The following is a 13,885-nucleotide window of genomic DNA, read 5'->3' as shown; positions in this document are numbered from 1 at the left end:
GGATCCCACACAGCAGCAGCAGTAGACCACACGTGAAAAATGCACATTTGCGACAAACAATTTTAATATTTAAACAAAGGAGGTGTACTTGGTGTTTAAGTTCACAGCATAAATGTATCGGTAGTTTAGGTAATAGAAATGACAAGGTTATATATATATGTGGGCAACTCTTTAAAGTATGCAATATGTTTAGTAGGAGCTGATATGATTATTGCAACTGTTCAAAAGAAAGTGTTTTGCTGGAAATTGGATTATTTTCCAAGGTTGCACACATCTGCTGTCTTTCTTGTGAATATTGCATGTAACTTGTTGTGTTTATGAGGTGTTATGAAGTGTTTGTTGCATATAACCTGGACATTACTATTTCACTGCTCGTAAAACAGGCTAATAACACTATGGACCACTTGCATACATATTCTACTGGAAGATGCGCATTTAACCCACCCATTTGGAACATTGCCTACACATTGGCCATAGCACGCCCCGAATTTTCCTTATATAAACAAGATGCCTTGTTTAGCTCACTGAGGACACCGGAGAAACAAACTACAAATCTCGTATGATGCAAGATAACACACGGAAAAACAGGGAGTTCAGCAATTATCCGTAACACTTGAAATTAAAGCACGAAAGTGATAGTTTCACAACGCACTGCGTTTAAAATTCTTTCCATTTTCACGGGATTTCAACTGACTCGCATGCTGCTGTTTTAGGAGTCTGGGAACATTTCGATTAGGGGCAGTACGACACCCTGGAATGTTTCAATGAGTAACTTTCTACAAAGGCTGTAATGAACCTACACGAATAAATATATATCGCTTACCACTCAGTACACTTCTTTGTACTTCGAATAAACATAAACACCATGCCTCGCACATTTTACAGAGGATACCAGGGATACAGAGGATAACACATAAAAATTGGGAGAGAGCGACTCTTCAGTAACTGTTTTCAGAGCAAATAACCAACCTACACAGTGCAAGTTTCCAGTACACATCAGTGACGTCACCAAAAGTGGCCCTAATTTTTGCAAAATATGACATATCTGATGTTCTTTCTCCTGCTGGGAAACAAGTAATCATCACGATCATCATCATCAGCCTGGTTACGCCCACTGCAGGGCAAAGGCCTCTTCCATACTTCTCCAACTACCCCGGTATTGTACTAATTGTGGCTACGTCGTCCCTGCAAACTTCTTAATCTCATCCGCCCACCTTTCTGCCGCCCCCTGCTACGCTTCCCTTCCCTTGGAATCCAGTCCGTAACCCTTAATGACCATCGGTTACCTTCCCTCCTCATTACATGTCCTGCCCATGCCCATTTCTTTTTCTTGATTTCAACTAAGGTGTCATTAACTCGTGTTTGTTCACTCGCCCAATCTGCTCTTTTCTTATCCCTTAACGTTACACCCATCATTCTTCTTTCCATAGCTTGTTGCATCGTCGTCAATTTAAGTAGAACCCGATGAAGTAGAACAAGTAATCATGTAGAAACAGCCTGAAAACAAAATCTTCAAAATCAGAAGGGACACATGCCTTTAGAAAAAATTCAAGTCAGTGTTCCATTGGTATTGAAATGGCTCTGGACGCTCGACCAAGGTCATTTTCGCAAGCATTTCTACAACAAGCTCTCAATACACAGTCAAATTCAATAGTTATACCTGTAAGAGGTTTGAGTATATTTTTGATGATGATAAGATACTGAGACTGCAATGTTGTGTAGGCTATCTGTGGACAGAGATAAAGAGCTCCAGCATTTGAGAATCCAACAATTTCATGTCATAAAGCACACCATTTAGTTACAGCTGATTATAATACTTATCCGGACCTCCCCAGCGCCCACACGTTAAATGTAGCAAGCTGATTCGAATACGGTTATAGTGGTGCCAACAAACTAGGCATGATGCAAGTTGTGCAAGCTGACATTTGTTACAGTGGGAACCACACAGCATGAGTAATGTTCCACAATGCGAGCGTGTACGGCAACTCTCGCATATCGTCCACTACACAACGACCTGAGAAGACACAAGAGACAATCCTCACTTTTCAAGCAGAGAATGCATAGTAAAGAAAAGCATTACTTACGTGGTCACTCTAACAAGAAAGAACATTTAGCTTCGGCTGTACTTTTGTTGGACTTTCCAGCATACAGCCAAAAGTACCCGCTTTCAAAAGTGGAGCGGGGGGGAGGGGGGGCCCAAACGACATACTTTGCACCCAACTTCTGGCAGTGGTGGGGCAACTGACGCTCTTGCCCCCCCCCCCCCCCCCCCGCTCTCCTATATACACCTATGACAGACGCACTTAATAAGTGCATGCACTGGCAAGCCTTCACATATATTTTGGACACTGCTGCAGCTGCACCTAATAATTAACTGTAATGGAACTATATGGTTGTACGGGGTGCAAACAAGGAGGAATCATGGTTGGACAGCAAGGTTTGCTTGCTGATTCAGCACTTAGGTGGCCTCGAAAGGGGCTGTTGCTAAAAGAAATGAATGGGAGTGGTGAAGCCTACGCTGTCATCATACAGCCGTGATAACTTGATAACCTCCGTGAGATGGCTATAAAAGTATTGCTTTCTCGCATCTAGGACCGCATTTGTTGCCTCAAAGAACTGGCTGAAATCGCTGCAGAAACGTCAAGACAGCCTTGAATGGCTGCCAGTTCAGTTAGTAGGCCTCAGTGTTCATACTATGTTCTGTGACAGTGTCCCTTACTTTTGGCATGCTTCACTGCAATACTCACACATATCTCACATCAATCTCAATCTTTATTTATCAAGAAAATCGGCATGGTCTTCAGGACTAAAAGCTGCTCTAGGCAGCTTGACTGGGTCCCTGAAGACCTTTATTTTACATTAGCAGCATGCGACGTTCATTCTACAATTGCACAAATGAAAGCAAACATGTTGCAATTACAAACGATGTTCGTACTTACTAAGATAACAGATTTACAATATGAAACACACCAAATGGTCACAAGTCACAAATAAATTGATCCAATATACCAACTTGACTGTGCTGCTATGAAGCTAACTTTAGGAAAGAAAATTATGTTTTCGATTGTTGCCAAACTGGGCATGTTAAATGCCTAAAAAATAAGAGATAACACCTTTGTTTATGCAGGTGTCAATGTTACTGTGCAAATTGCAATTTAGTGGTGGCCCTGTGGAGCCGGATCCAGCTTTGTAGAAACAAAGCAGGCTCATATGTCACTAAGCAGGAGCCAAAGAGAACTAGTTTCCTGATTACATCATATTGCTAGTGCTTTATTTGTGGTCAACCATTGACAAAGGCATTGTACTAAACAGTGAGACTTCATTTAACCCACAACACTTATGTTACGAGTAGGAGCAAAAAGGTAAGCAGAATGTTTCGATATGAGGCAAGACTGGCTCCATCTGTGTAGTGGAATCGTTTTCATCCTTCGTGAAAATTGGTGCGCTTATTTTGTGAAGTCCAATGTCACGTTGTAAACATTGTTCCTACAGACTCTGGTAAGTGCAGGTGCATTTTTACTGGAAACGGCCTTTGATCAGACAAAGTCACTGTTCTGTAGTTGTAAATTTTTTTCTCTATCTTCAGCCTGTTATGAATCTGGAAGAGCTGACTCAGTCCAAAGTGTGTCTGAGTTTGTCATCCACCATATTTAATACATTTCATCTCGATATAGCTGACACACATTTACCAGCAGCACAGGATACTACACATGCTTCGGCGCAGTTGGGTGCTGCTCTACTCATGCGCACATGCCACGCTGGATAAAACATGGTGTCAGAAGTGTAGCCTTTTGGACCAAATACTCAATATGGATCACCTTCCACGGCCCGAGCGGCTTGTGTTGTCAGATGGAGCTGCAGAGACCTGCAAGTTCTGCTAGCATATCAAACTCTACTTCAAGGCTCCTGGTATCACCACACCACAAGCCGACCCACTTCCTCAAAGGACCACGAGGCCACACGGGAAACTGGCACATTTCGCAGACTATGTGACCTAAAGGGAAAGGAGGATGTACCAGCCGGGCATCTACTAGACACAGTACAGTGGTCTGCCACTCCTGGCAACCCTGGGGGCGTGCAACGGGCGGACGACCCGTGTGCGTGCAGTAGGCGGTCAATAAACAGTCCCTTGCTTGCCTGTCCGGTGTGTAGTTGCTCTACACATGTGTGCACGCTGCGCTAGACGAAACAGGCGGTGCAAATTCTGTCAATTTTATGAAGCCCTACCTCTTGTTACAAGCTCACCCGCAAACTGCTAGTGCAATTCATTTGACCAAGTTGGCACAGACACTGAGCACATCACAGATATGAAGTGTATGCAAAAGGACATAAGCGCTTCCTATCACACCATGTAGCACTATGCCTTGCAGGCATATACAAGACAATACAAGACAATTTGCTAAAGGAGTGAAGTTGGCATGTGTGTGCCAGGTTCTTTTTGCTCCTAACTGCAGTCAGGCTCTCTTTGTGCCCCAATAAATGTCTAAGCACTGTGTCTGCAAACTGTACCGAATGTAACATTTTGATTGACAGCATTCTTTATATTGTGGCTTACTATGGAACGGTCAATGTAACCACATCTATGCAACAATTCTAGACCTTCCTTTTGCCATTCTGGGTCCCTCTACAATGCAAACGTATTCGAAGAAAAAGAAGAAATTCATTACACAAATGTTAATGTTCTTAGAATAGGCAATATACTCTACTTTTGAGGATGCTTAATCCCATTGGTGGTGTGCTTGTGCTTTAACCTACAAAAACTGGACAGAAGATCTAAACAATGGCAAGGCTATCATATGTTGGCTATCTGCCTATTTGAACAAAATTTGATAACTTTTGTAGCAAGATGGTTCACGACATCCCTGCTCGTCATGTCACCCTCCGAGTGGCAGCAATGTCGCCAAGTCGATGCAGGTCAAAGTTTTAGTGGTTGTGGTGCTTTGTGTGCACATATCTTTATGCACAAAGGCGATTTTGAACGTCACTTGAGCATTTTTTGTTAATGAGTCAAATCCATCGTATGTGGAGAAAAAGCAAAAGTTCCAAAGTGAAGCCACTACTGTCAATGGCAAATGCATTTTTGTCACATGTTCTTGCAGCTTAAATTGGCTTATTTTAATATATGCGAGAGTTCAAATGAAGCATATGAAGGTGTAGTTTTGAATACAAGCAACCTTGGCTAAGTTCTTGTTTCGACGCTTGCCTCACATGGGGGAAAAAAAACTCCTCGCTTGTGTCCTTAGGAAGCCACTGCGATTGGAAGGCTATGTGCATGCACATGGGAGTGGCTTAGTCCCTCTGGGAAACTATCCTCCGATTGCACAATGTAGAGAAGATCACCATTATTCCAAATAATGAAAGCTTAAAGCAGCCACAAACATGTTTTGGTAATACTTTATTGCGGCACAGGTACATCTTCGTTGTTCACGTACACTACTCCATTGTGTAATGCCTTCCGGCTTAAAAAGTATTTTAATAAGTAAATTAAAGGCTTTAAATCAGTGTTTACTTTTTACCTACTGTTTTCCACAGAAATGATCTCTCCTGGTATGCCAGATGCCTGTGAACATTTCAAGGCGTAGTATCAAGGAACATTTTTTAATCTTCAGCCTTAGACTAAAGGTGCTTTTGGACTTGCACACATCAATGCAATAGCAAACCAAGCCATAGTTGGTTACAACTTCTTTCCAGCCATCATTTCCATGAATGTCCCCTTCCATCATAAGCACTCTTCCTCCAAATATGCAAATTTCATTCATTTCTTCAGTTCACTTTTTCACCATTGTTTTGTGCTGGCTATATTTCCAAACTTACTGGCACAAAAAAAGCTGCAGACATAACACACAAGGCAGTATGGGTGGCAACTTCCAACAGTTTATTCAGAATATGAATTTGCTTTTATGTACAGCCAACAGTCATGTGATCAGAGTGAACATATTCACTACAAAAGCAATAAAGCATGAATCCTCTAAAGTTCAGGCAAGCTTCTAGAACAGATATCTTGACTGCAGCATGCTACCATTCCGTTTTTTCAGTAGGCATTACTAGGCCATGTTATTCGATTCCTCACGGTGGCCTCTGGACTGCTGTTCACAAATTGATAGCTGAAATGGGTGAGTGGTCATTTTAAGACCACGCAGGCATAACCAATGACAGATTTCTATTGCTTTTAGAGTTTTACATTGCTTCCACAGCTATCCCCACATAACAGCCAATTTTTCGTATGAGCAGGAGTTTATATTGGCTACTCACTTGCTCCTTTTCAATGACATTTATTATTCCACTTTGACTTACTTTAAGATTTTCTCGTTTCACCAAATCAGCCAACGACAAGCTAGATGACATTGTCTGAAGTTTAGGAAATCTTTAACAAATGGATAGAAGGCCTTCGGATTTGAACAGCCAGTTGAGAAAAGCATGCAGTCTTTAGACATCCGAATTTTTTTTTGCTTAAGAGTGCACGTTTGCCGAGTGTACAATCCTAAATCGAAAAAAAAAAAAAAAGTATTTTTACCGTACAGAAGCACGAGAAAAAGCAATTTTGCTTAGTCACCAGAACCCAGACGCAAGGAAAACAATGGAGGCCATGGTAAAGAATTGTGGTTTATTCAAGAGCACATTTTCATGCAGCCTCCATTTCTCTTCAGATAGGTCTTCCAGTTTACTGGCTTTGGTACCGTGTGTTGGCTTTCTGCTTTTTAAGTGGCAAGGTTTTATCTTTCTTGCTTGGTGTACCTGGAAGGCTTTGTTGTGTGGGTACAGTTTCTATTCTTACCTTTCTTTGCTGATAAGGAATTCCTTGCAACGGCATAGAAAAAGTGGGGACTTCCAAAGCTGCACAAAAGAGAAAGTGATCCATACATAAGGTCACAGGTTTGTTAATGAATACAGCAGAATATATGGCTTGCATGTTGATGGCAGCATTGTTTACTGCTGCAAAGTGAAAACAACAACGAAGACAGAAAAACCGCATTCGCTGTGCGCATGTGCTGCAAGCTGCTACGGAACGTCTTGGAAAAAGGCTGCCACTGAATAAATGATGCGCAGCGTTCCCGTTCTTGTGTGAGCATTACGCTCCTGGCCATCCAGCCGGATGCTGTTCTCGCCTGGTAGCAGTCATAACAGTGCCGACAAGCAATGAACCAGCACCTTGATGACGGCGAACACTCCTGCCATGGCGTACCAAGTTCCACAGTTCGACGACGCCAAGGACAAATGGTCATCGTACTACATCAGAGTCAAGTTGTACTTCTAGGGCAACGACATCGTCGACGCTAAAAAAAGAGCGATTCTCATCTTAGCACTGGGTTCGAAGCCTATCGACGTATTGAGTGGGCATTGTGCCCCGCGGAAGGTGAGCGATTTAACCTACGCGGAAGCGGTTACCATTCTCAAAGAATTTTGCGCACCCACGCCAAATGAGATCACTGCAACCTCCAAGTTCTTTACCCACATTCAAAGGGAAAAGGAATCAGCTCAGCAGTTTATTGTGGAGCTTCGATGCCTGGCTGATAAATGCAACTTCGAGACCATGTTGAACCGCCTGCTGCGAGACAGGATCGTGTGTGGAATTCACAGCAGTGATGTGCAGAAGGTACTGCTTTCTCACCCGAAACCGACGTTGCAGGAGGCAGAAAACATCGTGCTTGCAGCAGAGGCTGCATGAGAGGGTGTTCAGCTTACGAAGCAGATGGAACCGAAGGAAGAGCCCGAGCTTCACAGACTAAAGAGCGATAGTTGGCAGCGACAGGCAGGAAAAACCTGCAGTAAGGCGAGTAGATCGTCTGAAGGCTGTCACCGGTGTGGAAGCCGCGAGCACAGTGAGGCGACTTGTGCCTTTAAACATGCCAGATGTTTCAACTGTAGGAAAAAGGGACACCTAGCTGCCGTGTGTCGATCTAAAGGAAAGCGACCGCAGCAGAGCTTGGCGCTGAGCAGCGGCTCAATGGAAAATGCCGAAGCCGAGCTCTCCGCACAGTTGTGTACACTAAAGCCGCAACCAACCGCAGCCAACGAACTCGTCAGCCCGGTACGACGCAATTTTCGCTCGGGCGGAGCCGACATCGCGAAGGAAATTGACACCGGCTCACCCGTGTGCGTGGTGTCCTGGGATGTCTACTGCCAACATCGCACAAGCTGGCCCTGCCTTGAAAAATCCAGCTTGAAGTTGTCATGCTACTTGCGTCCGTTGCCTATAGCCGGGAAGCTGATGCTCCCAGTTTCATACTGCGGCACGACTGTTACGGTGTCACTGACCGCTGTTGCGTCTCCGGACCAAGCCTGTGTGGCCGTGATCTCATCCAGGCACTGAACAACGAAGGGGCTGCGGTTTTGAACGTGTCCAGCATTAATGAGCAAGGGCTAAACTTGCAAGCAATCCTGTGTGAGTACGAGTACGAGGACCTGAACTGGGTCTGTTCTGCCCATTCATCACACATGAAGGAGGATGCGGTTCCAAAGTTCTTCAAAGCCTGGCCACTTCCATAGGCAATGCGAGAAAAGGTTTCTAACAAGCTGGACAGGCTTGTTAAATCTGGAGTACTGTCCCCGGTGGCTTACTCGGACTGGGCGACATCGATAGTTCCGGTAATGAAGAAAGACTGAACAGTTAAATTGTGTGGCGATTACAAGCTAACAGTAAATGCCAGCTATGTGACCGAGCAGTACCCACTCTCGGTTATCAATGACCTTTTTGCTTCACTGCATGAGGGTGACTTTTACAGCACATTGGACCTTCGAGATGCCTACAACCAGGTTCCCCTGGATGAGCAGTCAAAGAAGCTGACTGTCATTAACACACATCAGGGATTATTCTGCTTTAATCATCTGCCATTTTGTGTGTCTTGTGCCCTAGATATCTTTCAGCAAATAATGGACACCATCCTGAATGGGTTGCCAGGAGTCCAGGCATACTTGGATGATGTTCTGTTTGCCAAGAAGGGGAATGACGGCGGAAAGAACCTCAAGGCAGTTTTCCAGCGATTTCGAGAGTACGGCGTCAAGCTAAGGAAGGACAAGTGCACCTTCAGGATGCCTGAGGTTTTGTACCTTGGCCACAAGATCAGTACGGGAGGGCTGCACCCTCTGGAGAAGAACATGGACGCTATCATGAAGGCGCCAACACCCTAGAACGTGAGTGAACTGCGTTTCTACTCGGGTCTTACGTATTACAGCAAGTTCCTTCCCAATATGGCCAGTCTTCTATCCCCGCTCTATGATTTGCTAACGAAAGAACATCACTGGAATTGGAGCTCTTAACAACGGGAAGCTTTTCATAAGTCAAAAAACGCTTTATGCAATGCCAAAATGCTTACTCACTTCGATCCCTCACTGCCACTGTGCTTGGATGGAGTGCGATGCGTCACTGAACGGAATCGGAGCGGTACTGTCCCATCGCATTGGCAAAGTTGACAAGCCTACAGGTTCTCGCTTTCAAAGACTTACCAAAGCGGAAAGGAATTATTCACAACTTGAGCATGAAGTGTTGGCCCTTGTGTTCGGGGTATCAAAGTTTCGGGACTACCTACTGGGAAGAACATTCACCTTGATCACAGATCACAAGCCGCTGCTGGGTCTATTTCGCGAAGATCATCCCACGCCCATCATGGCTGCCGCAAGAACTCAGCATTGGTCCTTGCTGCTGGGAGCATACCAGCACAAGATTGAGTACTAACCTGGCTCGGACAACCTAAATGTAGACACACTCAGTCGGCTTCCTCTAGAAACCACAGAGGACACATCAGAGGAGCTACACGAGTATGTGCACTCGCTGCAGCAGCTGGATGTCACGCCCCTTTCTTCGCAAGCAATGAGACAGTTGACCGAGAAAGATCAACTACTTAAAAATGTCCAGTCTTACGTGCTTCATGGTTGGCCAAAGGAGCGCAAAGCACCCGATCCGCGGTTGGAACCATACTTCGCATGAAAGCGAGCTAACCGTTCCCCAAGGTCTGATTTACTGGGGTTACAAAGTCGCGATTCCCAAGGCTGCTCGTGGTGACATGCTGCAACTCCTGCACAAGACGCACCAGGTTGCAAATGTCTGCAATGAAGGCGTTGGCCTGTATGGTCATGTGGTGGCCTGGCATCAACGGAGCTATCGAACAAATCAGTAGGAATTGTACTACATGCATACAAACAAGCTCAATGCCACCAGTGAAAATACCAGTAAGCTGGCCACTAACACACGAGAATTGGTCACGCGTACATTTGGATTATGCTGGTCCAGTGAATAACACCATGATCCTCGTGGCCATAGATTCACATTCAGAATGGATCGAAGCAATTCCAGTGTCATGCACAGCGCAATCGAGTTACATCCTTGTGTGAAATCTTCCACAGGCTGGGCATACCAAGAACCATTGTGACAGACAATGGAACTTAGTTCACCAGAGACTTTCACGAAGTTTCTGACAGAAAATAACAAAGAATTTTCATATGGCCCCATATCACCCCCAATTGAACGGGCTTGCTGAACTTGCCATGCAGAAGCTGAAAGATGGCCTAAATAAGGTTTGGGGGTGACCTGGAACATTCAGAGTAACAAACTCCCCATGGAAGCTATGCCATGGACACTGTCCATCAGAAAACAATCCTAAATATTTTATTTTGAGAATGTCGTTAAATCATTGCAATGTACCGTGTCAGAAGCCACTACCAACAGGCCTGTGTAAATCACCATTGCCATCGTGGAGCTAGACAAAGCCAGATAAGGCGACCAAGTCATGCTACCATTTTGCTGTTTTGCTAGTTTGTTCACACCACAGCAATCATGGCTCCATTTCTGCGCCCTATAGGCTCTAGAAATGTCCGACGGAAAGTAAGTTTCAGCCATTTGGGTTTAACACAAGTATTTTTGGCTGAAGCCAGACGCTATATTAACGATTATGCCTGAAAGTTATTGACATCATTACAAGGAAAAAGTCAATTTTGAAAAGCCACCTGAAGAGCTTGAAACCAGCACTAACACAGCAGCTGCAAGAAATTGCAGCTAAGAAGGAGATTTCACTCATTTTCAGAGTATGCATGTGTTCGAATAAAGTTTGTTCCCCTCCCGCAAATTTTGGCCTTTAGCATCCTTGAATCCTTTGAATTTTGAGCCGGATGTTCTGTACAAGCCCTGATGTGTGCACACAAGCTTTGTGTAAGTCAGTGAAGAACATGCCAGTGAGAGTCGAGTCAATCAATAACTGTTACATAATATAACTTGTTAGGCTAGCTGGCTGATACAGTGAAGCCCGTGTAGCACAAATAACACAAAGCCGAAAGAAGACTGGACACTGCTGGTGCTACACTCACACATGATTTATTAGTCTCCTAAAACACTAGAAGAATGGTAAAATGTGCATGCGCACAGGTTCATCATGGCAAGGAAAAAAAGAAGAGAAAAAGAAATGCACCTTGAGTCCAAATAAACACACACAAGTATCACTGACACTTGTGCCTCTTTTCCTGATATGGAAGGCTTCTAAAGGTTTGTGTGTAGTGGTTTCCTTGCTACTGCCCACTATCTTAATCTCCCTTGTTGACTGGCTGGCTGGCTGACATACGGGGAATTTTCTTTTTCCATGTAAAATGCCTCAAGGATTTCCCGTGTTTTTGTCGGGATAGTGATGCACAATCTGTCTTGGCTACTAAAGGTGCACATCCCCACGGTCAACAGTGCACCACCATAATCGCATGGTCACTTTGCTTTAGATATTGCCCCAGAGTTTTAATGCAAGGTGGTGCACATGGCTATTTAGGGTATGTCTTGCTCTTATAAGTCCCCACTGCTATTATAAGTCTTATTTTTTTCAAGTAAACTTTCAGTTTTCTTTTTCAGAATAAAAACAGGAACAGTGCAACACAGGAGGAGCGAGTAAACAGGTCATAGTCCTGTTTACTTGCTCGTCCTGTGTTGCGCTGTTCCTGTTTTTATTCTAAAGATGAACCAACCAGCCCCACTGAACACACTACAAACTTTCAGTTGTTAGTCAGCGCTTGTCCTGTCTGTTCCTCTTTCTCTGTGTCATGTAGTTTGACTGTTTTTGAAAGATGTACAATATATACCAACGAGCCCAGTTTTCACTTCTAATTGGGGAAGCTGTGTTTGTTCAATCATTCTTGCCTGTAATACCAGAAATATCCGTAAATCTGACTACTGCTAACAATATACATCTATTTTGTGTGCACGTGCTATCATTGCAGAAGTACATGTTGAGAGTATCACTAGACACATTCTACTGATGCAATCTAGAAGCCTGTAGCCTTTACCATCGCTACCGTTCACTAGCAAACACTAACACCAATATTGCCCCTTCAGAAGCTGTCACGTAATGTGTGATCAGCACCAGCTTTATGTAACTGTATAGCCACCGATTTTACAAGAGGTGAGTATACCCAAATGCAATTTTAGCTTGAGAACCAAGGTCTTCTCTTGACCGCCACCGATAACCAGATCATACATGCCATATGAATGCGCGAAAGAATAACGGCATCTCTTTGTACAGGAGCATCGAATTCATGCGTACGGGCAAAAATACTTCATTGGATAACGTTTTGCGAGTACCCCTGCTTTGTTTTCAAAATCTTTCGCAGAAGTAGTGTATGTCCTTACTCCACATCATTCAATAAAACTCTTGGCTACGTAATCTGCGTCGTCAATACGAACTTTTCGTTGACAACCGGCAGCGAAATTAGTACTCCGACGGCGAGGGCTGTATGAGATAGCTTTTCCTTTCTTTTTTCCTGAAGAAATCATGAAAATTCCTTATGCTAAGCATATTAATAAACGATGCGGACCAACAAATGGGATCCTGTTTCGAAATCAAGCGAGAAATGAATCAAACAAAAACGTTGGTTACGATTGCCGGTGTCCGCTTGTAGCAGTGGCTTTAATGTGTAGTGGTTTCAATTCCACTTTTCATCATGCTGCGAAGGAAGGACAACGGTAGTCATATGCAGGTGTACACGGCTAACGCGTGTCGTTAAATCAGAATAATAATAATAAATATCGGCCTTACTATGCAGGTCGCGGCAATTTGGTGCAGGAGGCAGTGACGGTTTGCTTACCACTGGTGTGACAGATATACAAAGATGCGCACAAGTATTGATGCTCGACGTTCTCGAGGTTCTCTAATTACTTGTAGGGTAGACATAAATATATCTAAGAGCACTGCAGCGTGTAAAATAGCTCGATAAAGCGTCGACTCTGAGCTATTGCAACTACTACAGTCACAGAGGAAGCCCATAGAATAAAGACGAACTGGAAAGCATGCCGGAAAGCCGGTGACCCCGGTGACTCTTTCTGCAGGAACAGGAAGCAAGAGGCGCTTCGCGCGGCAAAAAACTCGTACATACACATCACTTGAAAAATCTTTTGGTGGATAAGTTTTAAGGAAAACAAAAAAACGTTACATACATCTATACAAAAATGCTAGAACAAAAGAAATGTTGAGAATACCTGATGAAATCAAACAGGATATTATAAGTAACTATGACACTCCTGTTTCAGAGGATACCCATAGGTCATCAACACCATCAACCGAAACCGAAACAATTTTTGCGCAAATAAAGCGCGTGCCAATATATCTTAGTCCCATCTAATGTAAAATTTGGAGGACGCTTAAGCTTCGCCTTTAAGAGTGGAACGCGGCAGCATTCAAAGATCCCTGACTGCTTCTCACGCTTCCCGGCAAATGTAGCGCATGCAACCGTAATGTTTGCCGGGAAACGCTGGCCGCGAACGCTGTGCGCGAAGGCGGACTTCCTTAGAGTTATTTGTATATGCATATGGGGGCTCCCTGCGGGAGCCATATACAGTAAACTCTAGGCTTTCTGGTAGAAACGCGCATATAGATGGATACGCGGCAAACGCGGCCTTTTGCGTGGGTCGTGATTGATG

The 13,885-nt window shown here is 44.2% G+C and overlaps 1 long non-coding RNA gene across 1 annotated transcript; it reads right to left on the bottom strand.

Annotated features, from left to right (window-relative positions):
- Nucleotides 1–5,856: 5,856 nt before the first annotated feature.
- On the bottom strand, nucleotides 5,857–13,268 carry LOC126516639 (uncharacterized). The gene is made up of 3 exons (XR_008609580.2): nucleotides 13,005–13,268; nucleotides 12,846–12,912; nucleotides 5,857–6,834 (listed from the first exon to the last, which is right to left on the bottom strand). It is a non-coding gene; the product is annotated as an uncharacterized lncRNA (long non-coding RNA).
- Nucleotides 13,269–13,885: the final 617 nt, after the last annotated feature.

This window comes from Dermacentor andersoni, chromosome 3 (genome assembly GCF_023375885.2).
Source record: "Dermacentor andersoni chromosome 3, qqDerAnde1_hic_scaffold, whole genome shotgun sequence".
Taxonomy (NCBI): Eukaryota; Metazoa; Arthropoda; class Arachnida; order Ixodida; family Ixodidae; genus Dermacentor; species Dermacentor andersoni.
Note: the sequence above shows the minus strand (reverse complement) of the source record. Positions and strands in the feature narration are given on the sequence as shown.